At 30.5% G+C, this 26,676-nt stretch overlaps 2 long non-coding RNA genes across 2 annotated transcripts in view; both read right to left on the reverse strand.

Annotated features, from left to right (window-relative positions):
- Window positions 1-19,218: 19,218 nt before the first annotated feature.
- Window positions 19,219-20,007, reverse strand: LOC123275538. The gene is made up of 4 exons (XR_006511704.1): window positions 19,848-20,007; window positions 19,620-19,730; window positions 19,379-19,531; window positions 19,219-19,310 (listed from the first exon to the last, which is right to left on the reverse strand). It is a non-coding gene; the product is annotated as an uncharacterized LOC123275538 (long non-coding RNA).
- A 630-nt stretch (window positions 20,008-20,637) lies between these two features.
- The window catches only part of LOC123275539, a 134,504-nt gene continuing 128,465 nt past the window's right edge, over window positions 20,638-26,676 (reverse strand). Inside the window, exon 6 of the long non-coding RNA XR_006511705.1 lies at window positions 20,638-20,775. This is a non-coding gene — a long non-coding RNA (uncharacterized LOC123275539). The remainder of the gene's footprint in view (window positions 20,776-26,676) is intronic.

A 26,676-nucleotide genomic window follows, 5' to 3' on the forward strand; every position in this document is an offset into this window, starting at 1 on the left:
AGTGTGCAGTGTGTAGTATGTTCAAGCCGATGCTATTGTTCCACCGAAATCCGCGCTAACATCGATCAACATAAGTATTGCACTGCTATTATATTATACGTACTCTCTTTCTTTGATCGGCAGAACGGGTACAGGTAACGCCAGCGCCTTGTAGTTGGAGACGCCACCGCAACGGCGCTCGGGCGCTTCAAAGTAAGAGGTGCTTCAAATATGCTGTCCCTCAAGGGGGAACCTTTGCTAGGTGGTTTAAGCGTCAGTTCTTTTTCGATATAATTTTTTCCGTAGCTCCGGCTCGGCGTAGAACGACAAGCACAGAGGAGAATATTAATCCTTTACGCATACAGTTTGTAATCCGTGTATACTTACTGCGATTTAGCGGTCTCTGTAGATTTACATCTATGTCTACATTTCTGTTTCAAGGGGCAATGCGTAATGCAGTTGATCCGCGTTAAAACGCATTCGGTTGTACAGCTCCACGTTCATGTGCTTAAACATCCTTTCTTTTGCTGCAAAAAGGGAAATAAAATTGGACGAGCTTTTTTCCATCTTACTCCATGAATTTTTTCACCCCTTACTGGTTTCACCGACCAACTGAGAACAAAACTCACGTGGTTTAACGTCGGCTAAAGCTCCAGGAAAAAATGGAGAAATAATCTACTGGAAATGTGAATAAAAATGTTATTTTTTTTTTTTTTTTTTTGTAGAAAAGAAATATAAAATGCATTTATAGAAAAAATATTTCGATCCACGAAAATTATATTACAAGAATTTTTTATCTTTAATAACCCAAGAAAGTTAAGTTTAAGATATTAAGTTTGTAAATAGAATGAACATTTTTTGACTTTATTCAAAGCTTATCTGACTTTAGTTTTTTGTTGGAATCGAGTACAATGAACTTAAAGCAAGAAAAATTACTTAATACAAGAATTTTTTTTTGCCCTCTGGGCGGAAAGTGGCAACTTTGGTCCCACTGCGCTAAATAAAGTTACCGCTTTCCGCCTTCCTCGGACAAAAAATATTATACAGCCCTTGGGAAGTAAAAAAGAAAACCTCAGATCACATGTTTGTTGACCTCGGCTTCGCCTCGGCCAACAATTACATGTGATCTGAGGCTTTTCTTATTTTCCTTCCCAAGGGGTGTAATATACTATAAAATTAAGTTAATTTTTTTTTTTTTTTTCAGTATTTTAAACCAATTTCTGTTTAAGAGGTTATACGTAGCTACAAGGCTAAAAAAACATTTTTTTATGAATTTTTTAAAGACACAATTTTTATTTATCAATTACAAGTGATGGTTATTCGAATAGAGCCTACTTTAAAGAATAAAATAGCGTGTCAATCATGTAAAAATATAAATGTGCACCGCTCCTGTAGAAGATGTTCCGAACGACCTCTAAAAAAAGACGCTTGGCGGTGATCTACATTTCGGCGGTTTGGATTATCTGACATAAAAAAATATGGTAAATTCTTTTGAAGGATGTATTAATGCAGGTATTGGACGAAGGAAGAAGAAAAATTTTGATTTTTGACAAAATGGCGTCTATTTGTAAAAAATTTTTCGTTTTTGTTAAAAAACAATTTTTCAAATTGTTGAAAAAAAAATGGTAATAATTTTTTTAAATCTTATTCCTTTAAATCTTAATATGACGCGTCAATTGACCTACACCTTTTTAGACTACATAAAAAATTATAATAAATTATTTTTCTTAATTTCTTAATCAATTTTTTTTTTTTTTTTTTTTTTTTTTTTTTTCATAATTGTGTGTACATAATTAAACACATATTTGATAATGAATCATGATGTATAAACCATTATGGAGGATGATGCAGAGTAAATTGAAGCGCGATTATGCAGCAGTAAATAATTCATTTATGTAAAAGTACAATGACAATCGGCAAGATTGATTGACCGAGCAAATGAGTATTCTGGTTATTTATCCACGTTTTGATAGTAATAAACCATTGGAAGCTCCTCGGTTTTATTTCAGTCCATCCCGGGAATAAGCATTTCAATAGGCCAATCAATCACACAGCTCGGTTTTATTCTGCTCTCAGTCTTTATCTCTTTATAAATTTTTTCCTTCGGTGTGTTGACGGTGACGTCAGTCCCCTATTAGTGGGGTGTGATACTGGGTATTCCGGGGTTCGCGAATCGCTCGATGGAAAACCGGGAACATTGTCGTTCGTTTGGGAGGAACTTTCGAGGGTCGGTAATTATATATTCCAAGGGTGTCTCGCCGATCAGTCAATGCTTCCGCTGCAGCGCACTCCACTACAATAGACCGCTCTGCAGAAAAAGCTTATCTGTCAACCGTAAAACAAAGTTTTTACCCAACTGACTGCTCGCTCGTACGAGAGCTGGAGAAGAGAGAAGATAACTTTATTAACTTTATTCTGTCTATCCCGATAAAATTAACTTAGTTTTAGTTTTTGGGAGAAACTTATCGCCGATTTTGGTTAATGTTTCATAGCCCGATCAATTATCGTTTGAAAATAATCTGAATCAACAAAATTATTTATTTAAACAATACACTATAAAATTCAGGAGTAAAAAAATAAATCACTAAAATAAATTTTTACGATGTTTAATTAAATAAAATTAACAACTTTAATTTTAATAGCTGAAATTAACTTATGTATGGCAATTTTTAGGATTTCTTAGCAAATAAATTATTATAGAAAGAATTTATCGAAAATTGTTACTTGTAAAATTTATAAAAAAAATATTGATACAATTTTTTTTAAATATTAAAATTTATTTTTTGCGTCAAATTAAAAAAAAAGCTCTATTCATATTTTAAATCTCTAAATACAACTTTTTTTTATTTCTTATTCAATAAAAACAATAATTTATTTAGTAATTTTTTTTCTTGGAGTGGATTTCAATTTAGGATTAAATCAATTAAAAAATATTTACTCCGCAAATCGTTACTCAAATTTTGTACAATATAAAAATAATTATTAAAAATTTTAATTTCATTCGATCAATAATTGACAAACATGTTTGCAAACCCTTGCGAATTTCATACCGCAGTTGAATACAATGTGAAAATTTTTAATCAGCGAAATTGATGAGAATTTCCAAAAGTAAAATGCCGGTTCAGCACTAAATTAAATTGCCGAGTCGCTTAAGCGTAGAAATGAGCATCAATCATAAATCCTAAATGAACTTATAAATATTCAGTTGAAATGTTTTGAACAAAGTGACTCGATCTATTACTATTTGTTGTCGTAATGATGGGTTCAATTCACCGCTGACAAAAATAAACTACTCGTCGTTAGCTAGGATCTGAACTGTAGACTTTCGCGACGGGGGTTTATTTTTCTTGAGCATCAAAGAATAACGCTGCCGACTTTTCCGGTCTTTGGGATAATAGACCCGGTAATCTATCTAATCCTTCAAGCAACTCACCCGGAAATACTTTCCCTCGACTTTCCTAATACAAACGTTCCTGTAATAATGTCCCCCCGTGAAATTGTGATAAGCATTTCGTCGATACTTGGGTTATAAAAAATTCAACAGAGCTACAAAAAGCAGCCAAGGAACAACAAGCGTGAATGATCGAAAGGATAATCGTTTTATACAAGTAATCAAATGCAAAAAAAAAAAATTTTTGTCCCTATTTCCATTTCGTTAACATTTATCCTGGTATTGTATCTAGCTCAATATCAGCTCATTCATATTGACCGCGACAATCATGATAGATCACCCGGTCCGGCGTCTGGGGATTGATACGAATTTACTTAGAGGGCTGATTTCCTACTTATTTTCCTGCTCTCTCTCTTGACCAGTCATTTGTCCGTAGTATATCGTACCCTTGAGACGCAATGTTCCTTCTTATATAGAACGACGACCTTTTTGCCCATCCATGCTTTGAACTTTTTGGGCAGTCCATAAATTTTTACTGCCATCTTTACTTCACCATTGGAAGCAATTTCCCTTGAGTTACTCTTGTCATTTACAAGATATTTACTTCAAGTCATTGATGTAAAAGTATTATCATTTTTGGTTGCCAGTGAAAAAATTTTATGATCACTATACACTGTAAAAAGTCAAAAGTGGATTTTTTATTGAGCTGAAATAAATCTTACATGCAAAATTACTGACAAATGCTTTGAATAATTTGTCGAAAGTTTAAGTTTGTAAATATTAATTATATCTATACAAAAAATTTGACTTTAGAATATTGAACAAGCTTTTCCTGAAGATTCTTTTGTTTTTAAGTTGTTTTAATAAATTCAAACGTAAAAAATAAAAAATAATTTACGACGCTTAATTAAATAAAATTAACTATTTTAATGTTACTGAAATTAATTTTTATGACAAATAAATTATTATAGAGAGAATTTATCAAAAAATGTTACTTGTAGAAATTCAAAAAAATTTTGATGCAATTTTCTTTAAATATTAAAATTTATTTGTTATATCAAACTAAGGAAAAAATTTATATTAATTTTAAAAATCTCTTAAAATACATTTTGTAATTTTTAAACAAATATTTATTTCTTATTTATAATAAAAGAATAATAAAAAATTCATTCTGTAGCTTTTTAAAATTGAAATTTTTTTTTTGAGTGAGTTTTACTTCAGAGAAATTAAATAAATTGAAAATCATCCACTCTAAAATCACTTTGCGAATTTCTTACACCGTATCTGTCCATATACGGCTTAATGCCCTGATATGTTGATAAATAACCATATCCAGCCATATAAGAAAATTTCTCCACATACGTTCTAGTTGTTGCACCCCTCTCACCAGTTGATAATGATTTTTACTCCAAACATTTACTCAGCATGTAAAACAAATAACAGTCGCAATGGGCAAGCAAATAACCAATCGGAAAGCTAAATAATCAAACGTTAGCCATTAATAACGTTGATGCATTAGCAATGGTTCCTACTGAGTAAACACTACAACACCGGGGGTTAAGCTCCTCTCGGGTGATCCAGCTTCTCTGTCTTCGATACCAGCATTCCCCTGTTATTCCTATTGAGTCGAATGCGCCCACCAGCAGCTCCTAGAACATCGGAACATTGAAGCACTATAACACTAGAATACTAGGTGTTAATGCACTCCGTCTTGTTACCGTTCAATGCGGATCGGGTTTGCTGGATTGTGGACGTGGAGGACGTCGAGACAATGTATTAAGTGCCATCACATTCACCGAGGGATTACCTTAAACGTTTAAGCTCCTCATTGTCACCGAAAACTGATGGCTCTAGGATTCAAATTCAGATAGCTGGAGACTACCACCGCTTTAATTTCAACTACCCTTTTGTTTACGAATTTACCAATACGCTGACAAGCTCAGCGATATTATTTTATTGAAAGCTCTCTCGGCCTCGGGAATCGACGTTCACAAACAACAATCGATTGTTGGACAAACATAAAAAGCAACAACACTCGATTAAATGACACAACCATTGTTGATGTTGATGTTGATGAAATGCCAATGTTGGTTAATGTTTGTAAGATAAATAATTACACGGGGTTACGTTCAATTGAATGCTTCCAGGACCAGGGTGGACACGCTTCGGACTTTGGACAAACAAAAGCGATAGACCGAAAGCCAGATAGGTTTGTCGACGGGAGATGCAGAAGAGAAGAGATGAAGAGGGTGATGGCCCGACCGGTGCCAGCGGAACTTTGAGTAATCTAATCAAACATTTATGCTAAATCACGAAACAATCCGAACGCAATCAGCAAATAAAAGGGACATGCCCTGTTCCTACTTGAATTTCCAGCCTTAAGCCCGCCGGTCATTTGACTCTTCTATTTAATTGTGAGCTGGCTCTTCTCTTCTATTGCTCGCTGGTGGTTGGGATGGGGCAGGCCGGACAAAAAGTTGATGGACACTCTGCTCGGACAAAAGCCCGGCGAATCGAGTGAGTAGTATGCAAATTTTACCGGCTGGTAAAGATCCTGAAGATGGAGTTTCTGCTAGGCATTTGCATGGACTTAGCATTTGTGACCAAGAATGCTTTTAGTTGTACGGTGTGGGAAGGGAGACTCTGTTGATTACCCTCGTTTATTAAGATTAACTTTTCTCGAATCGCCTAAGCTCGTTGGCGAAGAGAGAATAGTCGGGTTTCATTGCTAGGATTTTCCTGCTGGACTTTATATTATAAGCACTCTGCCAGGATTCTACCTTCATAAACATGGATATTATACCGTTTTTAAGGTTAATTACTGGTTTTTTATTTTATTTTATATAGTGAAGAAATGCAGATTTTTTCAGTATTTTTGGAGATTAGTTTCGAGGTTTTAATGCGGAGCTGACTCATTTTTTGGAAGAATTATTGATAACGATGTTGCTGTTGGGTGATAATGATAGAAGGCTAAAATATTGTGTGAAAAAATAAGAAAACTTTTTTTTATAGATGAGAAATACGAGTTTTGTTTACTATTAATTTTCTGATCGCAAAAAAATTAAAGTTTCTACACCAAAAAAGAAAAAAAAATTGACAATTGATTTAAGAATAAAATTATTTTAAACAGTTTTATAATTTTGAACCAAGCATAAAAAATTTTTAAATTAAGGAAGTTTCTCGGTTTAAATCATTTTTACTTGATTCAAAATTTTTTTTGCATGATTTTGAACTATCAAATCCTTTAAAATAATTTTCTTCGTTCGAAAATTTCTCTCGATAATCAATTTTTTTTTTTTTTTTTTTAGTGTCGTAAAATAGTTTTGGTCAAAAAATAAATCACTGAAATTTGTAACAAGTAATTTGAATATTTAAAAATTTTGATTTAGAAATACCGTATCTGTGAAATTCTTTATTATTTTATAGAAAAATTCTAAAATTCAAAAAAAATAAATACTTCTAAAATTTTACACTGTAAATTTTTTTTTAAATTTTAATTCAAATATCCTACCGATCTAAATTGTTTTCACAGATAAAAAGCATTACAAATTCCTCTAATTGCGTGACATAAATTAAGTATGAAATATAAAGTAATACTTATTATATTTAGTGGGTGTTAAATGTGAGGAAAAAAGAGTGATGATCATAAACGATGTTCAAATGATTGAAACTCATATTCACATTACACATCGTACACATATAAACAAATATATATACCTAACCCCCGTTGTATAGTGGCAAAGTCACCCCGCTGTATATATAATACAACGGTTGATTACATTGAGTTTTCAGTAGCCTCTTTCTCTGACGGTCTGCATGCGAAATAAACTGGGTGTAGTGTGGTGGTTGGTGTAGCGTCATTTATCAAAACCTGTCGCACGGTTGTGAGATCCTCGCTTCGGGTTTTCACATACAATTTGTATTAAGCGTGTGGCTCGTCAGCGAGGATCGATCTCTTCTCTCCTCTTCAATGCGTAGGAGTAAAGTGTTACGAGGGTGGTACACATTTATACATACTGAGCTTTCAGATCAGGCTCAGCTTAGAGTTGCTGTTTTAGTCAAAAAATATTATTATTAATGTTATTTTCTCGTGAAAAAAATTTCTGATATGGCCACATATAACCTCATATAGCTTCATATAACCTGAAATTTGCATATTCGATTTTTTGATATGACCTGATATGATTATATATTATCTGATATGTCTTAATCTAAATAATTTTTACATCAAACTATTTCAGGATATATATGATCATATCTGAACACATATGGCCATACTAAAAAATTATAAGTAAATATATTAAGCTATAGTCGGACATATACGATCGTATCAAGACATGCATGGTCATACAATGGCATATATGATCATATCTGAACATACAAAAAATTATAAATGTTATATTAAGATGTATATGATCGGTAATCGGAAAAAATAGACCGAAAAAAATTTTAAAGCTATGAAAAATTCATATTATTTCATTAAAATTATTATAAAATATCACACCTATAATTTTCCTGAAAAACAAGCACCCCCAGAATGTTGACGTGTTAAATGCTTCCAATATAGAAACTTTCAAGAATAAACTTTATGATTACCTCTTTAATTTCGACATCTAAATTGTAAACTTAAATTTCAGTTAAATCATTAAAATCAAAATTATAAATGTTACAAACTATTAGCAATAATTTCCATTTAAACTGTTTCTTACAAAAATAGTATTTAAGCATTATTACTCTTACTCTAATTTCATAATGTTCAAATATATATAAGTTCTAATAATTCTGTTGAAATAAAAAATTTAAATATGTATTTTTATTTATTTTTTATTTATTTAATAATTTTGACCCTAGAGCAAGTGCTCCCTAAGGGCCATACAATCAAATACATTTATAATGAGTACATTATATAATAATAATAATAATATTAATAAAAATAATAATAATAATAATAATACATAAGTAAAATGGTAAGCAAACAACAAAAAGACTAAATGCAAAAATGATTAGCTTAAATTGTCAGTAATTGCCATTAGTTATTATTATTAGTTAGCATTGATTAACATAGATTAACATTGATTAACATTGACTCTTCGCAACATTTGAACAGTTATATATCACCACAATTTTACACTCTTAAGCATCTCTCTCAGAATGCCATTGAAAACTTGCAAGCCTGAATTCCTGAAATGTGCCCAACACAACAAGATCATCCGGAAGCTGATTCCAGCATCTTATCGCAGACAATAGAAATGAACGTTCATAAGTCAATGTTCGACAACTCGGCTGATAAAATACATCATTCCTGCGCACAGCACGATCTCTGACTGAGAGCAGTATACGAAATCCATCACGTTACAACTTGTCATGATGCATATGCAGCATTTTATACACCAAGTAATTATAGACCAAGCAAATTAATTATACACCAAGCAATTTATACACCAAGTATTTATACACAAGTAATTAAAAAGTCGCGTCTACTCTGTAACGTTAACCAGCCAAGCTGCAGTCTGTAAGGAGTTATGTGTTCACTTCGTCTAACACTATAGATAAATCTAATACAGGCTAATAAAATACATTGCAATCTAATACATTGTGTTCACATAATGTATATTTTTTCTTTTGCTATTTGGCCAGTGAAGGTTTTGGCATAGATCAATAAATTCAATTCAATTCAGAATGATCGCTCCATTTTTTATTACGAAAAAAAAATTTTTTTTCCAGGTCTATTTTTTCCGGGATTCATATATCTATATTAGGGCATATATGATCATACAAAGGCAAATATATTTTTCACATTAAATTGTCAAGTAGGAAATTCTCCAAAGCGATTTTTACCATCGATGCCCTTTACATTAACGGCTGTTTAATCAAAGGCCAGATTAGGAGGGTAAAGATAGAAAAAACAAGAGGAAGAAGAGGGTTATCGCAGCCATACCCTGGATGTTATTATCATGCGTGACCATTGTTGGTAACCGGGTGTAAAGTGTCCTGGTCGCTGGCTTCTGTCCTTTGAGCAAAGCCGATCTCTATATGAGCATATTTGAGCCGCATACGCGAGCGGATGGTGAATTGTGGGACGTGCGTGTTTCTCATCAGATTCTCCAGTTGTCACATGGCCCGCTATGCATTACATTCTGGAATCCGTGTGCTGAGGTGTTTGAATTTAATCAACTCGTTCATGCGCGACATCCTCCCTCGGAATCAGTTCGGCTCAAAGGCGAGCCACGTCAAATACCATTACTGATCGTTTGTACTGAATTTAGTAATGGGATGAGCCGAATTTTTAGCGGTTTACTTTTTTAGTAATTTTCTATTTTATTTTCAGTGACCAGAGCTCAAATTGTAAAGCTAAGTGTCTTGAAACATTTATAAAATTTACTGACATATGATAATTTTTGGAATTTTTGTTTTTAACAATTAAATTTAGAAAATTTTTTTGCAGAAATTTTGAATAAGTATTCATGAAATTTTTTTTTCGTACTATTTAATTGAAAAATAAAATAACAAAATGGGCAAATATCTATACTGATAAGTTTATGAATTGTTAATAAATTGTTAATTTATCAAAAAAATTTTTTAATAATATAGAAATAGGTTTAAGTAATTATTTTTTTCATTTCAATAAATATTTTTTAGAGAGAAAATTATAATAATTAAATATTAAAAATCATCTGGTGTTAAAAAATTATTTATTAGAAATTAATTATGCTTATTAAATTATAATGATATATATTATCAGTGTACTGATTTCAGTGTGTAGCATAATGTTAAATGTAATATCAAAAGCTGGTTTACTAGTATTGACAAAAGTCTAAAATGAAATAAAAATATTAAGCTTTTAAAGCCAATCTAAAATCTGTCAACCGTTTGATGGATGGGCTACCACACTAGCATGTTTAGTGCTTTTACTTTCGCAATATACAACCTACAATGTTCGATGTACGATATATATGATATGATGTAAATGTAAGAGTGTTCCGTTCGAAAGCAGTAGGAGGATGAGATGAGGGAAGTTTAGCACAAGATAAAGAGAAATGTAGCCAGATTTCGTCAGGGTGGGGATTCTCACCCTCATCAAAATGTGATCATCCCTCGTCAATATCGAGGAATTCAAAACTCCTTACCGTGTGAATTTCGAGAAGAAGCCTTTAAAATTGCATGGGGCAGCGACTAGACAGCCAAGTGTTTATTGATGATCAATGATCACGCAATCCACCACCTCCCTCAATCATTATCGACGATCGTTATCGGTATCGGTTATTTACACGCTGACTCCTGTTTAGTGTTTAGTCATCATGTTTTCAGGGGAGAGAGTAGGAGTGCAATCAATTTTCGATTCTGTGATCTATTGTCGACACGTGTTTTTTGTTTTTGATTTTTATGGTAGAAAATCCATCAAATAATTGTATAGTGGGAATATTTTAGAATTTTTTAAATAATTTTCTTTCTCAAAAATTTTTTTTATTATTATAAAATAATCGTAATTTTGCCTTAAAATAAGTTATAAAAATATTTTTTATTTTTTTAATAATTGATATAACTCAAAATCTTTTATCATAACAATTATAGGTTTAATTACTTGAAAGATAATAAAAGAATTTATTTTTTTGTCAAAAATAACATTACCTGCGCATTACAAAGTTTAGCGTCAATATTTTTATAATTCTTTATTGAAAAATATTTTTTTCTTTTTTTTTCAGCTATCTTTCGTCTATCAACTGATGTAATTTTATTTTAATAATGATGACATGTGAAGATTCTACTCCACAAAAACTGGCCCTAGTTTTACTATTCAAAAAAATTAGGAAAACGGTTGACCCTAAAGGCCATCCCTGCAGCTTCCCGCTAATTCCGTTAATACCTGGGCGCTTACAATTGCACCTACGAAGTTTTTGAGCTCTTCGAGCTGAAAAATACAATTTATATGTTGTTTTAAGCTCTCCGAGCTCAAAAAGATAACTTTTCTATGCATTTGAGCGCTTCAAGCTTAAAAGTCTGATAAAAGTTTCATAGAAGACTATTTTTTGAATTTTCAAACTACAATAACTTTTGAATCAATGAACCGATTTTTACGCGGTTGGCGGCATTCTACGCAGTTTTTTAAGCCTCATAAAGAATTTTTAAGTTTCAATTGGTCAAACCAGAAATTTCGGAGTAATTCCGAAAAAACACTTTTTTCGGTTTTCTTTCCTGCACGATATCTCTCGAACGAATCAACCGATTTTGACCGAATTAGCGGCAATCGAGGTGGTTTTTTAAGATTAAGAGCTGATTAGTTTTTGGAGTTGATCAATATAGCCGTTTAAAAGTTATTCCAAAAAAAACCACTTTAAAAAAAATTTTTTTTTACAGTTTTTTTTAGATTTTTCGAAATCTATCGGTCCGAATCAGTCCAAATTGTATTTAAAATCTAAGTTTGGCGAAGCCCTTTCGAATGACACTAACCGCGATGGAATCGGTTTAACCGTTCAAAAGTTATAAGAGGTTTACATACTTACACACACACACACACACGCGCGCGCGCACATACATACATACATACAGACATAGTGACACCCTCGCGGGACTAATCAGGGAAGCTTCTTAGGACCTCAAAACGTCGAGATCTGATGAAAACTCGATTTTCGAAAAATGGGGTAAAACCAATAACTTCCCGATTTTTGAAAATTTTCAATTTTCTTAGTGGGAAGTTAAAAATCTAAATTAAAAAAATAAAAAAGTTTCCTCTAAGCAAGAAAGCTATCGTTTTAATAATTTTTTTTTTTGAGAAAAAAATTTTTTCTCTGTTAAAACATTTATTATTTCTGTGTAAATAAATATATATTTTTTAAAAGCTATAATTATAATTATACATAAAATTTTTCTTTTTGTAAGGTAAAAGCTCTAATAGATGATCACGTACCAATATATGATCACTCCATGTATTTGTATATCTATATTCACAAATACCTATATCTATATTCTTCTATGTGAATATCTATATTCACAATGTTATTTTTAATGGGTTAAGACTTTAATAAGTTATAAAAAATCCGGAGTAAATTCGGAGTGAATATATGCAACAAATACTTTAAACTATTTATCTCAAACTATTTATCTTTAAGTTTATAAATATCAATTATATTTTTCCTAAAAATTTTACTTTGGAACATTGAAGCAAATTTTCATAAAGATTATTTTGTGTTTAAGTTTTTTTGATAAATTTTAACGTAAAAAGTAAAAAATATTAAATTATTAACATTACCACGTTTAATTTAATAAACTCAATTATTTTAATGTTACTGAAATTAATTTTTATATGACAATTTTTAGGATTTCTCAACAAATAATTTATAATAGAGAAAATTTATCAAAAAATTCTACTAGAAATTAAAAAAAAAAATATTAATGCAATTTTTATTTGAATATTAAAATTTATCTGTTATATCAGACTTAAGAAAAAAGTTCTACATTTTGAAAATTTATTAATTCACATTTTGTAATTTTTAAACAAAAAAAAATTTTTTTATTTTCATTCAACAAAAAATAAAAATAATTTACTTTGTGGAGTTTTCCTACACTGTAAAAAAAGCGATGTTAAAATAGACTCATTTTAACACCGCTATGTAACACCTGTGTATTAACACCGGTGTAGCGGTGCTCTTTTGCGGTGTTAAACCGGTGTAATATCGGTGTAACAGTAGAATAAATTTACACCGTATCGGAGTATGAATATTATATGATCCATAAAACACAATTAATATTAAATATTTATCAAAATGAGACAAGTAAAATTTATTTAAGAATTTTCAATTTAACAGCGATTTTAATAGTTAATTCATGATATTTATTATTCAAATGCTACAATTTAATAATTATATAAAAGAAATACTATTTAAAATAGTAATAACAGCTATGTAAATATTTATTCAAAATTATTTATTCTGTAAATTTTTTCTAGTGTAATTAAAAAAAAAAAACTAATAATAATTGGTAATAAGAGACTCATTTATAATAAGTGTACTAACTTACTACTATCAAGAATGTAAAAGCCTGTAATCTGAAAAACACAAATACAAGATTTAAGTGGCTTGCACTACCAAAAATTAACAAAACTATTAGTACACAGAATGATATCATACTGATATGAAAACTATAGATTGTAATAAAAAATTGTTAAAAAAAAAGTTAAGATACTGGATAAGAAACCTTAATGGTTAATATGCTTAAAAAATGTATTGGAAAATGCAAATATTTGATTGGATATTTCTTTTTCTGATAATTATTTATAATTTTGTATTTCTTTCTCTAAAAATGTATTACTTTCTGTATTTATTATCTCTTGAACCAAAAATAGTGTAATTCATTTTATTATAATGACACTAGATTCCAATTACCCCGACACGATTATTCGATTTATTGGTCATCGTTCAGCACGTGATATAAATCCAGAAGCGATATATTCCATTTCTATAACTATAACTATATCATCTATGTATCGGTAATCGGAAAAATATTATGATAACCCAATTGGAGTCCGGAGAGTCTGACCAAAGCCGTGAGGGGTCTATCGAATCATCGTTATCGGAAATAGGATTTACGGTGCGTTCAAATTTTTTTCTCAAATCCGCGTTTGCTATAGAGCTGGCCTTATCCTGCAACCTATAAAAGACTTTTTTCTATTTTTTTATTTACTAAAAAAACATACATGCTCTTGTTTATTGAAATAAATGCGCGTGTATAATGACGGTTTCATTTTACCGTGGATTAAACTGGAAAAGTAAATTCAAATATTTTAGGATTTTAAATAAAATGAAATAAATGCTAAATAACGAGAATTTTTATTCATATGTGAGTGTGTGAATGCTTGTATGAATGATTAATTACTCAGTACATAGCGGGTTCACAAAATAGCATCTATTGCTGTCGCCGATTGCCCATGAAATATTTCTCATCATCATTTATTCATAATGGCTTGATATTTTTCCCCAGTTACGCGTACGGTCTGAAAACAAAGTAATGATGAATAATGACAATCATAACTAGGCATTTTTTTGTTTGTACTCTTAACGCAGAACTAAATTATTAAATAAATAAATCAAGGGATTTTTGAAATTTTTATGAAATTATATTTTTAAAAATATGAAAAAGGGTCGGAGAAAAGTCAAACCCTCAGGCGTTGAATCGTGAAAATTTGCTAGATATCGTTCGACTTATGTATGTGTATTTTGTGCTGGGGATGAATGTCGAGAGGAAGAATGGAAAATACAAGTTTAAATATTTTGAAACATGAGAAAACGTTTTAGCGGTAATGGATAAAATAAATAACGAGCTACGACTTTGTAAACTCTAAATGGTTGAATGAAAACAGATGTATTTTTTTAACTACGGACAGGAGTTTTAAGTAAAGTTATACTTATACTGAATTTCCTTTTGCCGGAGGGTATCGTATGAAAAATGCAAAAATATTCAATTTTTCTTTGTGTTTGAGTAAAAAAAAATGAAAAAAAAAGTTTTTCTTGTGTGCGCCCTTTTGGCTTTAAAAATTTTTTTTTATCTAAAAAAAATTTTATTTCTCATTTTTCCAGTAAACTTCCACATTTTTAAGATTTTTAGTGTGATTGAAGCAAAAAAAAATTTTTTTATATAGCCAATTTCCATATCAGGATATACATAGTCACTTAAAAAATTATATACAGTGGAAACTCTATTTAACGAAAAACTCGATATTTTGGCGCTGTAAATATGGGGTAGAAGTACCGTTTTTGGTCAGCTAACATTTGAATTAATTTATAAAAAATTATAATATTATAACCATATTTTTGTTAAGTTTTAAAAAATTTATATTAAAACAAACCGAGTTTTTAATGATTTATTAGTATATAAATTCATTTCTATCATTTGTTTAAACAATAAATGACCATAAACGGTACAATGGCCACAAACGGTACTTCTACCCTAATACCAAAACAGCATTGCTTGTATGATCTAAAACTTCAAATTTTGGCCTCCAACTATTTAACAAACTTCCCATCAATTTCTGCCTGAAAATTTTTTTTTTTTCTATTGAAGGTTAAAAAGCAACTAAGGCTGTAAGAATGTAAACGAGGAGCATAAAAATCAAATGACATTATGTGTGTATAATAATATACATTCGTTTTGATAATTACAATACTCAGTCTATAATCCAAGAAATATTTATGGTTTTGAGTCGATTACTGCACTTAAAATTAAGCGGATTATTTCGTTACAAAGAGTGTCGGTGACGCTGTATAGAGTGTTTAAATATAGGAATAATGATGTAAACCAAACAAACTTTGGTATTTTCTACAATATAATTATATATATTTAATAAAAATCATGACGTTTTGTGAAATAAATTAGAATTATAGTACTTATTCCTCGAATATTAGTCGTTATACGTTTTCTCTCTATTCAACAAAAACTCTTGATAACGTAAAAAAGTATACTGTCCCTTGAGTTTCGTCATATAGTTTCCACTGTAGTGCATATCAAGCCATATTAAAAACTTTATTTCATGCAATGTAATTATTAATTAACTATTTCTGTAATTTTCACCTACACGGAGAGAAATTTATAGGAACCTTTCCAATTATTATGGGAATGGTTCCTATCGTAAAATGATCGTTATAGGTATCAATCCTATGTTCATTATGGGAACCATACCCATAGTTTATTGGAAACATTCCTGTACAATAATGGAATAGCTTCAATATATTATAGGAATGGTTCCTATAATATTATGGGAATGACGCAAATAATAATAGAAAAATGTTTATGTTCATAATAATGAAGCAATCACATCAAAAATATAAAGTAATTATTATATATTTCTTTGCTAATAAATTTTTTTTTGTAAATAAAAATTGATCTTTCACTAGAGTGAAAAAATTTCTATTTCATAATTTTTATTTACGTGTGTACTTAATCTTAAATTGTTTATTCCAACTCAGTTATTATTGTGTTAAATAATATTGAAAAATATTGTAGCAATTCTAAAGTTTCTCTAATAAAAGGGATATTTTCTCACTATACAATTAAAGGAGCAAGGTAGATATGGGAATTCATTGTTTATTTTTACAATTTCATTTTATTTTTAAAACTAATTATTTATTTACAATAAATACGTTGAATATTTATTAAATCCACCTTTTGGGTATGTAACTTTTATTGTTTATATGAACAATATTACTTATTTTACATATTTCAAATGATCTTATTGAGAAGCAAGTAAAATTATCGAAATTACTAATAATTTCAAATGCTTCAAAGTGATCATCGAAGTCCCAAATAACTTGAGTTGTAATGATAAATATTTCAATATAATTAGGCATCATCAGTATAATATTATGGGAATAGTTCCCATAATATTATAGGAATGGTTCCTATAATATTATAGAAACTACTCCTATATATAATGGGAACCATTCCTATATATTATGGGAATCATGCCGATAATACAGTTATAATTATAGGTATTGTTCCTATAATTATAGGAACCATTCCCATAATTATAGTAACATTTCCCAAAAATTATGGGTACAATTCCCATAATTTAAGAAATCGCTCCTGAAATGGTATAGGAAAACATTTCATTAAAATTATAGGAATAATTTCCATATTTTTCTCTCCGTGTATAATTTGTTTTTTCCATGAGTAAATAAATAAGATAAATTAAAACAAAAATGCGTAAAAATCAAATGATTCGAAAATGGGAAGCATAAAAGCGTAATAATCATGATCATTAGAAATATCACCCCAGCCCAATAATATTTTTACTTTCACACTTATTCACATTAATGGTTTCAAATAAATGAACTTAGGACACTTCCAAGAAGATTAATAATATACATTGAAGACTTACATCAACTAGTTCCCTACCAGATTACGGCAATTGTTGCGGTTTAAGAGACAAAGAGTGTCTACATTTATTTGATTGTCGTTGACGATTAATCAATGACACTATTTTTTCTCACTACGTCGTTCTTTCGGCTCATTACCTCATCTTTCGCCCACATTAGCTGACATAAACCGAGCAGCTATTCCGTAACATGATTAATCAACCAAAATTTTATCGTTCTTTCTGCAAAAATTGAATTTAAAACCGTCTAATAGACATTGAATTGATATTGACTCAAAAAAATAGGGTCAGATAAAAGGCCGATAGCCGATGCATTTGTCATATCGCTCTGAGTAATCACACTCATTGCAAACATCTCCTCTACTCCTCTCCTATCTGAAGTTTATTAAATTATTCAAGCGCGGAAATGGCAATTAACTGGAGTACTGGTGACAGAAGCAGACTGCTGGCCGACGGGCAAACTACGCTAGTCCACTCGCGCGTACACACAGAACCACGTCGGAAAAGCCTCGGGCATCTAAATCGGTACTTGGTATACACACTCGGTACACAGACACTGAACTCTCCGTACACCATTATTTATATTATATGTACAGATAAATGAGAGTACTAGCTTCTAACCATCCCGAAAACACGATCAAACACGTACGTTTGTAATTCACTCAGTTATATTATTCATGAGAAAATATCTAAAAGAGATTGACGAGAATCTGCCATTGACAATCGATACATTTGTGGAAAAAGTTAAATACTCGTTATTAATTCGGTACACATCGAGATTTTTTTTCGAAATCGTTACATCATACTCTAAAAAAAAAAAAAAAAAAAATTGTTTTTATTCATTTGTTTAACGATAATCAATTAATTTACATAATAGAGCAAATTTACTGATACACTGAGAAAAAATAATACTTTTACTCAATTAACAATTTATTGATTCAAGAAATTTGATGACGATCAAATATTCTATTATTATTAATTATTAGTTTCTGAAGAGAAGAGCATCAATATTTATCTTAGGATAATAGATAAACAAGAGAATAGCTTTATTTAAATTAAGTAAAAATTATTTCAATCAATTTAACAAGTTCTTGAGCTAAGAATATATATTCTTGAAAATTTTCAAGAATATGAATTCTTGTATCAAGAAAATTTTCTTAATAAAAGTATTTTTTTTCTCAGTGTACAATAAGAAAAAGATGAAAATTTTTTTGGCTCAAGAATTTGTTGAAAAAACAATAATAAATAATAATTAATTGACAATAAATGCTGTTTTAAACTGTATAATAGTGATTTTAATAGTTAATTCATGATATTTATTATTCAAATACTACAATTTAATAATTAATTAATTAATTATACAGAAAAAATACCATTTAAAACAGTAATAACAGCTATGTAAATGTCGAAGAAGATTAAGGTATAATAATTAATAATTTCAACTTTAATGTTCATTATTTTGCACGTAAAAAAGTATTGCATGATGTTTAAAAAATATGAAGAATTGGTACTAAAACTACTATAAGAATTTTACATTTCAATATAACCAGCGTTAACATTTAAAAAGTAAAATAGTAAATTTTAAAGGCAATGATAAAAACACGTTTATAATAATTGATTTGGTTTGACTGATAAAAAATATATTTCAAGTGCAGCATTTTTACTATATCATTTTGTTAAATTTGATGGATGATTATGACCTTCTCTTCCTTGTTCCTTGAAAAGTTAAGTTTTACATATGTCTAAGTAACAATTTTGACTATTTGAAATTAAAATTAACTAGGAATTTAAATTGCACGCATACGCGCGCGCGCCTTAATCCTGAATCAATAAGGAATCAGGGTCCATGTTTTCGAGTTATTTCGATACTAAGCTAACTTCAATCAACCATCAATTTTAATCTATAGGATATACTTCATAAAATTTACGAAACTCTTTGAATAATATTTATTTTATTCAATACATAAATTATAATATTCTCTGTAAAAAATTTTAAAGATGATCCAAGCAAACAAGTAATTTACTGTGTGGTGGAAATGAACATAAACCAGAGCAGCATTCATCATTTGATTTGCACTGTAAAATCCAAAATTTATAATTTTATTTAAAATGTTATTAGTATTACTTAGACAAAAATTACGTACAGTCGATCCACTTTTAATGCAAAATGGCGGAATATCAATACTTAATGGCGTCGTGATGGAGAAGCCATTTGCTTTTGGAAGGCAGGTACGGACAGAAGTTGCTATCGTATAATTGTCACAGTTTGCAGAACAGCAATCTAAATTCCTAGAACACTGAAATCAATATTAGAATATTTTTGTATTTAATTCTTGACAATATTAAATATTATACTAAATATCAGTAAATTATTTTTCTACGCACTTCCGCACCGGTCAATTTGCACAAAGGTGGATCATTAGATAGGCAATAGGTTATGCTAGTATTGAAAAACCTATGACAGTTTTTGGAACAGCAATCATCGTCTTTTTCGCACTAGCAATAAAATTGTAAAATAAAATTAAGGATAACGTGTTGATACTTTTTAAATAAATAAATAATTAATTGAAGTAATTGAAAATTGACCTATATATTTTTGTTTATTTTACATACATATAATCCAGGTATGACGCAAGTTTTGGGCGTCGTTGGTATAACAGGATAATTTCGTATTACCCTACTACAAAAATTACCAGTCTTTTCCGACCGAAACACACATCTTTCTGGATAAATGCAATCTTTGTCTTCGTTGCACTAAAACAAATACATAGAAATATCAAAATTACAAAAAGTGATCAATTACATCGGATAAGAAGCAAAAAAAATCGGAAATTTATCTTTTAACTCTAAATAACATTTGAAAGAGTAAATTTATTGAGAAATGTTTTGAGACTTTAATTGTAAAGCATTAAATTTGCTTTAAAAATATATAGCCTTAATAAAGCCAAAAAGACTATAAAAACTATTTTGTCCGTTTAATCATCCTGGGGATCTTGGAAATGTGGAAATTTACTGGAAAAATAAGGAATTACATTTTTTTTAAGGTACGCCTTTTTGCTTTTAACAAAAAAAAAGTATTAAAGTCAAAAGCCAAAAGGATTTAGGTTGAAAAATGAATTTTTTTTTTATCATTTTCTCGAACATCTTAAAGTTGATTGGAAAAAAATTCTTTCTTTAAATTCATCTGCTAGATGATTTCAAAATTTCAAAAAGAAAATACGATCAGAAGAAAAAGTAAAAAAATGGTGACGATAAGTCCTTTAATATCAATATTAAACATTCAAATTTTCGCAATAATTTTCATTTCATCCTCTGGAATAACGTTTTTAGTATATCTTTGACAATAAAAAAAAAAAAAGTTAATTTTTGCGGCTCTATCTAATTCATAAATACTCACTGTGATACCAAAAGAGATAGCATAAACTAGCGGTGACGACTTAGAAAAATCAGAAGGATTTTCAATCTCCAAAACGCACATTGCTTGGGCTCGATCATTGACATACAGACACTTTTTGGTACAGCAATCGTCGTTTGTAGAACACTGAAATATTTTTGTTGAAAATTAATGTTAATAATATGGAATAATTATGAATGTAAGACTTACGTTGTTGCCAACCTCCCAACAAGAGTTTATTATTATTAACCCTTGGATTTCCATTAAAATAAAAAGTTTTACAATTAAAAATAACAGCATTTTTTTTTTATAAGAAATGTGTTCTATTACTTCGTGATCATAAGATAATGTGACCGAATTATCAGACTCATTTTATTTATAAAGAACCTTTTTAGAAATAATTAGCTTCGGTCAAATTATTACTTTTTCAAAGTCACCATTTATTATTTCCTGTTATTCATAGCTTAGAATAAAAACAATTAAAATTTTTATTTGATGTCAACTGGCCTTCAATTAATTTTTATAAAAAAATTTTTATTACCAAAATTTTTCTTGCACTGAAAAATAATTAATTTATTAATTAATTAATTAAATAATAATTAATTAATTAATTCGTAAATGAATGATTTAAATTATTACTAATAAGTTATTTTGATTAAGCGCTTAAAATTAAATTGTAGAAATCAATTTTTATTCAAGTAAATTAACACATTGGAAATTTCCCATTTATAAGAAAGTGAGAAAAAATTACATTTTTAACTATCGTATTATCGAAATAAAAAAACTAAAAATGCCTCTAGCGTCTATTTATCTTTAGCAGGTCTTTAAGACGTTTAAATTTTTTACTTTTAATCTCTTTCGTATGTTCTAAAATGATTAAAAGTATGTTATATATGATTAATAGCTTGATATATATATAAATAAACCTATAAAAGTCCAAGAAAAGAGGATACATAAAACCTAATAATAAGATAATTCGAAAACATCTATTAATTTTTTTAATTAAGTTTTTTTTTTTTAATTTTAGATTTCTAACGAGTGAACTTGTTTAAGTGAGAATGTATTCTGTTCAATTAATATAATTTAATATTTGCTATTGTTATAAAATGCACTGAGAGAAAAAAAAATTTATATTTATGCAGATTTTCAAATAAAAGTGCTCACGTACCCTCTCGCTCAAAAGATACGAAGCATCAGATTAAACAAATACTCGGAATAATTTTGGGGAATCTAATCAGCCGGCTGCGTAAAACGAGTGGAGGCTGATTCGGGCGGCGAATTAACAGCATTGTTAACAAGTACCGCCCCCGATAGTTTAGGAAAATCACCCCGTTAGTTTCCACCGATTTTGTCACCGGTGTCAAAGCGGGACCAAGGGTGACGGGGTAGCAGAAAATCCGCCCGTAGAGATAAGTGTGACGACCTGTCCAACGACTCGGGCAAGGGTTCACTCACTGGCAATCAACCTAAAACGTAACGCCGCCGGTAAAGGGGATTAGTTTATCTTCTGCGAAAGCTCGTCACATCACAACTAACCCTCTGCTCGCCCCCTTCAGACTCTACTGTCTCATAAACCTCCTTCTGTTTAATGTAAAACAACTTTTTGAGTTTTTTTTTAATTCATTCTTGTAGATGTAAAAAATATTGATAGATATTATTTCATGAATTTTTTGCTAAATTTTAATATATTAAAAAACTGCATCAATATTTTTCTTTAATTTCTACAAAAAGTATTGTATAAATTTTTTAGAATACTTTATTCGTTAAAGAATTCTAAAAATTACCATATTTAATTTAATATCATTTTAATAAAATTTTAAAAACAAAATAATCATTCTTACAATTTGATCCAAAGTAAAATTATTTAAAAAAATATAATTAATATTCACAACTTAAACTTGTTAAACAAAATAAATTTGTTAAGGAAGTCCTTTCGCTCCAGTTGAGTCACAACAACTGTAGTAGTCAATATTCGATAAATTAAAATAAAAAACCAATAAAAATTCCTAAAATTAAAAAATAAATAGTATATGAGGAATTAATCGTTGAAATTTTGAACAATAAAAAAAAATTAGGAAAACGGTTGACCCTGAAGCCCATCCCTGCAACCCCGCTACTTTTGTAATTAAGCACTCAAAATTGCACTTATTACGTTTTTGAGCTCTTCGAGCTCAAAAATATAATTTTTGTGTAGTTTTGAGCTCCCCGAGCTCAAAAGTCTGATAGAAATTTAATAAAACACTATTTTTTGAATTTTCAAACCGCAATAACTTTTGAATGAATGTAACCATGAATGTAACAGTTTTTCAAATTTTATGATATATTGTTAAGCACAAATTGATCAGACCGAAAATTTCGGTGTAATCCGAAAAAAACACTTTTTTTTTATTTCTTTGGTCAACGATAACTCACGAACGAATCAACCGATTTTGACCGGCTCGGTGGCGATCGACGTGACTTTTTGATGTTAAGAGCTGATTAGTTTTTGGAATTGATCGGTCAAGCCGTTTAACATTTATTAAAAAAAAACCACATTTTAAAAAATTTTTTTTTGCAGTTTTTTTAAGATTTCTCAAAATCTATTGGTCCGAATCGGTCCAACTTGTATTCAAAATCTAAGTTTAGTCAAACCCTTTCGAATGGCACCACTTGCGATCAAATCGGTCAAAAGTTATGAGAGGTTTACATACACACGCACACACACACACACACACACACACACACACACACACACACACACACACACTATCGCGGGAATAGTCAGGGAATCTTCCTAGGACCTCAAAACGTCGAGATCTGATGAAAACTCGATTTTCGAAAAACGGGGTAAAAACAATAACTTCCCGATTTTTGAAAATTTTAAATTTTCTTAGCGGGAAGTTAAAAATAGTTAAATACAAAAATTAATTTGACTCTTGTAAATCAGCTGTTACTCTGATAGCCATGCTTTGATTAAAAGTAGTTGGATTTCAGCAGTTACAGTTAACTTGACATCAAGTTTGCCGTCAAATTGCAGTGTAACTTGTAGACAACTTAAGTAAAAACGTTTGGTATGCAACTTTTTTCACCAAGTTGGCTACAAATTTCGGCAGTAGATCAAATAAAAGTTTGAATTAAGGTGGCTATCAGGGTAGTAACCTTTCCGCGATTTGGCAACGCTATATGTCGGTTGTTTACATTTCAATTTGCACAATATAACCTTAACCATGTTTAAGTTTTTGTAGTCAGTGTAAATGAATAAATTAATTAAAAATGTTTAATCATAAAACCATAACATTCTGATGTCTCATGGCAAGAATGCTAGTATTTTTTAATTATTGTTTTATTTTTCAATTATAAAATATGAAAATTTGTTAACAATAAATTAATTAATAAGTATGTATGAAAAGCATAAGTGCGTTAAAGTTTAGTTTGAATTTATTGAATGGTCTGAAGCTCGCGCGCTACGCAGCGTTGCCAAATGTTCTGACGCCATTTAAATGTAGGTTACTCAAAAATTTTCTGTGATTTTATAATTTTAATTTCTCCATAAATTCCACGGCAACCTATATATTTTATTGCAAAAAATCAAACCTGAATATTTCAAAAACCTTATTTGAGTTTTTTTTTACCCCATCTTATCGGTGGTTGATGCCATAATTCGAGAAAGTTGTTAAGGTCTGACTTTCTTGTAAGACTCGGAAAAAATACTAACATTTTTAGAAATTTTTTTTTCAAGAATTTGCACGGTGAAAAATAAATTAAACTTCACTAGTAGATAAATAAGGACTTTAACTATTAGATAAAACTTAATTTTATGCATAATCTAATATTTTTAACTTCCCGCTAAGAAAATCTCAGATTTTCAAAAATCGGGAAGTTATTGGTTTTACCCCGTTTTACAAAAATCGAGTTTTCATCAGATCTCGACGTTTGAGGGTCCCAGAAAGCTTCCCTGACTATCCCCGCGAGGATGTCACTATGTATGTATTTATGTATGTGTGTGTGTGTGTGTGTGTGTGGGTGTGTGTGTGGGTGTGTGTGTGTGTGTGTGTGTGTGTGTGTGTGTGTGTGTGTGTGTGTGTGTGTGTGTGTAAGTATGTAAACCTCTCATAACTTTTGAATGGCTCGACCGATTCGATCGCGGTTGGCGCCATTCGAAAGGGCTTGTCCAAACTTAGATTTTGTATACCATTTGGATTGATTCGAATCGATAGAATTCGAAAAATCTAAAAAAAACTAAAAAAAAATTTTTTCAAAAGTGGTTTTTTTGGAATAACTTTCGAACGGCTTTATCGATCAACTTCAAAAACTAATCAGCTCTTAACCTTAAGAAACCACGTGGATCGCCGCTAATCCGGTCAAAATCGGTTGATTCGTTCGAGAGATATCGTGCAGGAAAGAAAACCCAAAAAAGTGTTTTTTCGGAATTACTCCAAAATTTCTAGTTTGATCAATTTAAACTTAAAGATTTCTTATGGCTTGAAAAACTGCGTCGAATGCCGCCAACCGCGTGGAAATCGGTTCATTCATTCAAAAGTTATTGCGGTTTGAAAACTACAAAAATAGTGTTTTATCAACCTTCTATCAAACTTTTGAGCTTGAAGCGCTCAAAAGCATAGAAAAGTTATCTTTTTGAGCTCGGAGAGCTTAAAACAACATATAAATTGTATTTTTGAGCTAGAAGAGCTCAAGAACGTCGTAAATGCAATTTTAAGCGACCAGGTGTGGAATTAGCGGGAAGTTGCAGGTATGGCCTTCAGGGTCAACCGTTCTCCTAATTTTTTATTTAACATTGATGGCGAAAGGACCTCCTTAAAGTGTTTGTTAATAATTTTTCAAGTGAAACATTTAACAACAAAATTAAAATTTGTTTTAATCTAAAAACAGTGCAAATAATCTAAATTTCAGTGTTTAAAAAATTTTTTTACAAATAAAATCTCGATAAATTCCGCGACTAGTAATACCGCTAGAGACATGCAAGAACAAAGTGTGTATTAAAAAGAAAGAAGAGTGGCGGGTTCGGGTCAAGCTTGTGTCTGGAGGATTACAATAAAAACACGCCGAACTTGAGATTTATCAGGAGGTATTATGTTTATAAACTTTTATGCGATGACGAAGCAAAGCGTTAATCCCTTTAATTTGAGCCGCGCCGTCGAAGCGTGGAAAACCACAGACTTGTGTCTGCAGGACACAGGACAGGATGTATAATACAGTGTCCTTAGTCCCTTTGACGTGTAAGGAGTATTACACCCGTATCGTAGATATATATATATATATATATATATATATATATATATATATATATCTATATATATGTGTGCCCAAGCAATATTCATTCATCCGTCCATCCACATCCACCGAAAGCTCGCCGCCAGTGTCCACTTTGGCGTGACGTTCTTCCGCGCGTATCAAAGCGTCGCTCACTCAAGATATATCTATGTATGAATGGAGATATCTCGATATTTATATTTATATTTATATATTTATATACAGCTCTACTTATTCCATTGGTGTCCAGCCAGAGAACACTTGGCTGGAGAATTATGCCGGACAGTGTCTGGCAATAAATAACGAACGCGAAATAGCTTTTGTATTCATATTAAGATACCTCGGCACTCGTTTATCTGTCGAGTGAGTAGAGAGCCCAATGTTTTGCTTCTATTCAGGATTAATGGCTTGGACGCATTTGTAGGGAGTCGGCAATCGGTGGTCGAGCCAAGGGTAGAAGAGGAAGAGAAGCACAGACCCGATGGATTTTAGTTATATATGCCGGATAAATATGCACCGAAACTGACCGGTGACTATCGACATGATTAATCGGTTTCTCCGGAAGTTAAAAAGTATGAAAAACTCCCGATGGTCCATTTTCAACTTCTTTCGGGCTTATCTATCTTCAGTCTTCTGGGACATTTAAATTCTTACATTTGACGTCTCGCGTACGGTTAATGTACGAGAAGTGAGTTATGGGAAGACCAATGAGAAAAATTGAGATTAAATGTCGGGAGTTCGAGGTGGATTATCGCTTATCGACACTGAATAATACGATTACGGGATGGAAGATTAACT

Source organism: Cotesia glomerata, linkage group LG2 (assembly GCF_020080835.1).
Source record: "Cotesia glomerata isolate CgM1 linkage group LG2, MPM_Cglom_v2.3, whole genome shotgun sequence".
In the NCBI taxonomy this organism is placed as follows: Eukaryota; Metazoa; Arthropoda; class Insecta; order Hymenoptera; family Braconidae; genus Cotesia; species Cotesia glomerata.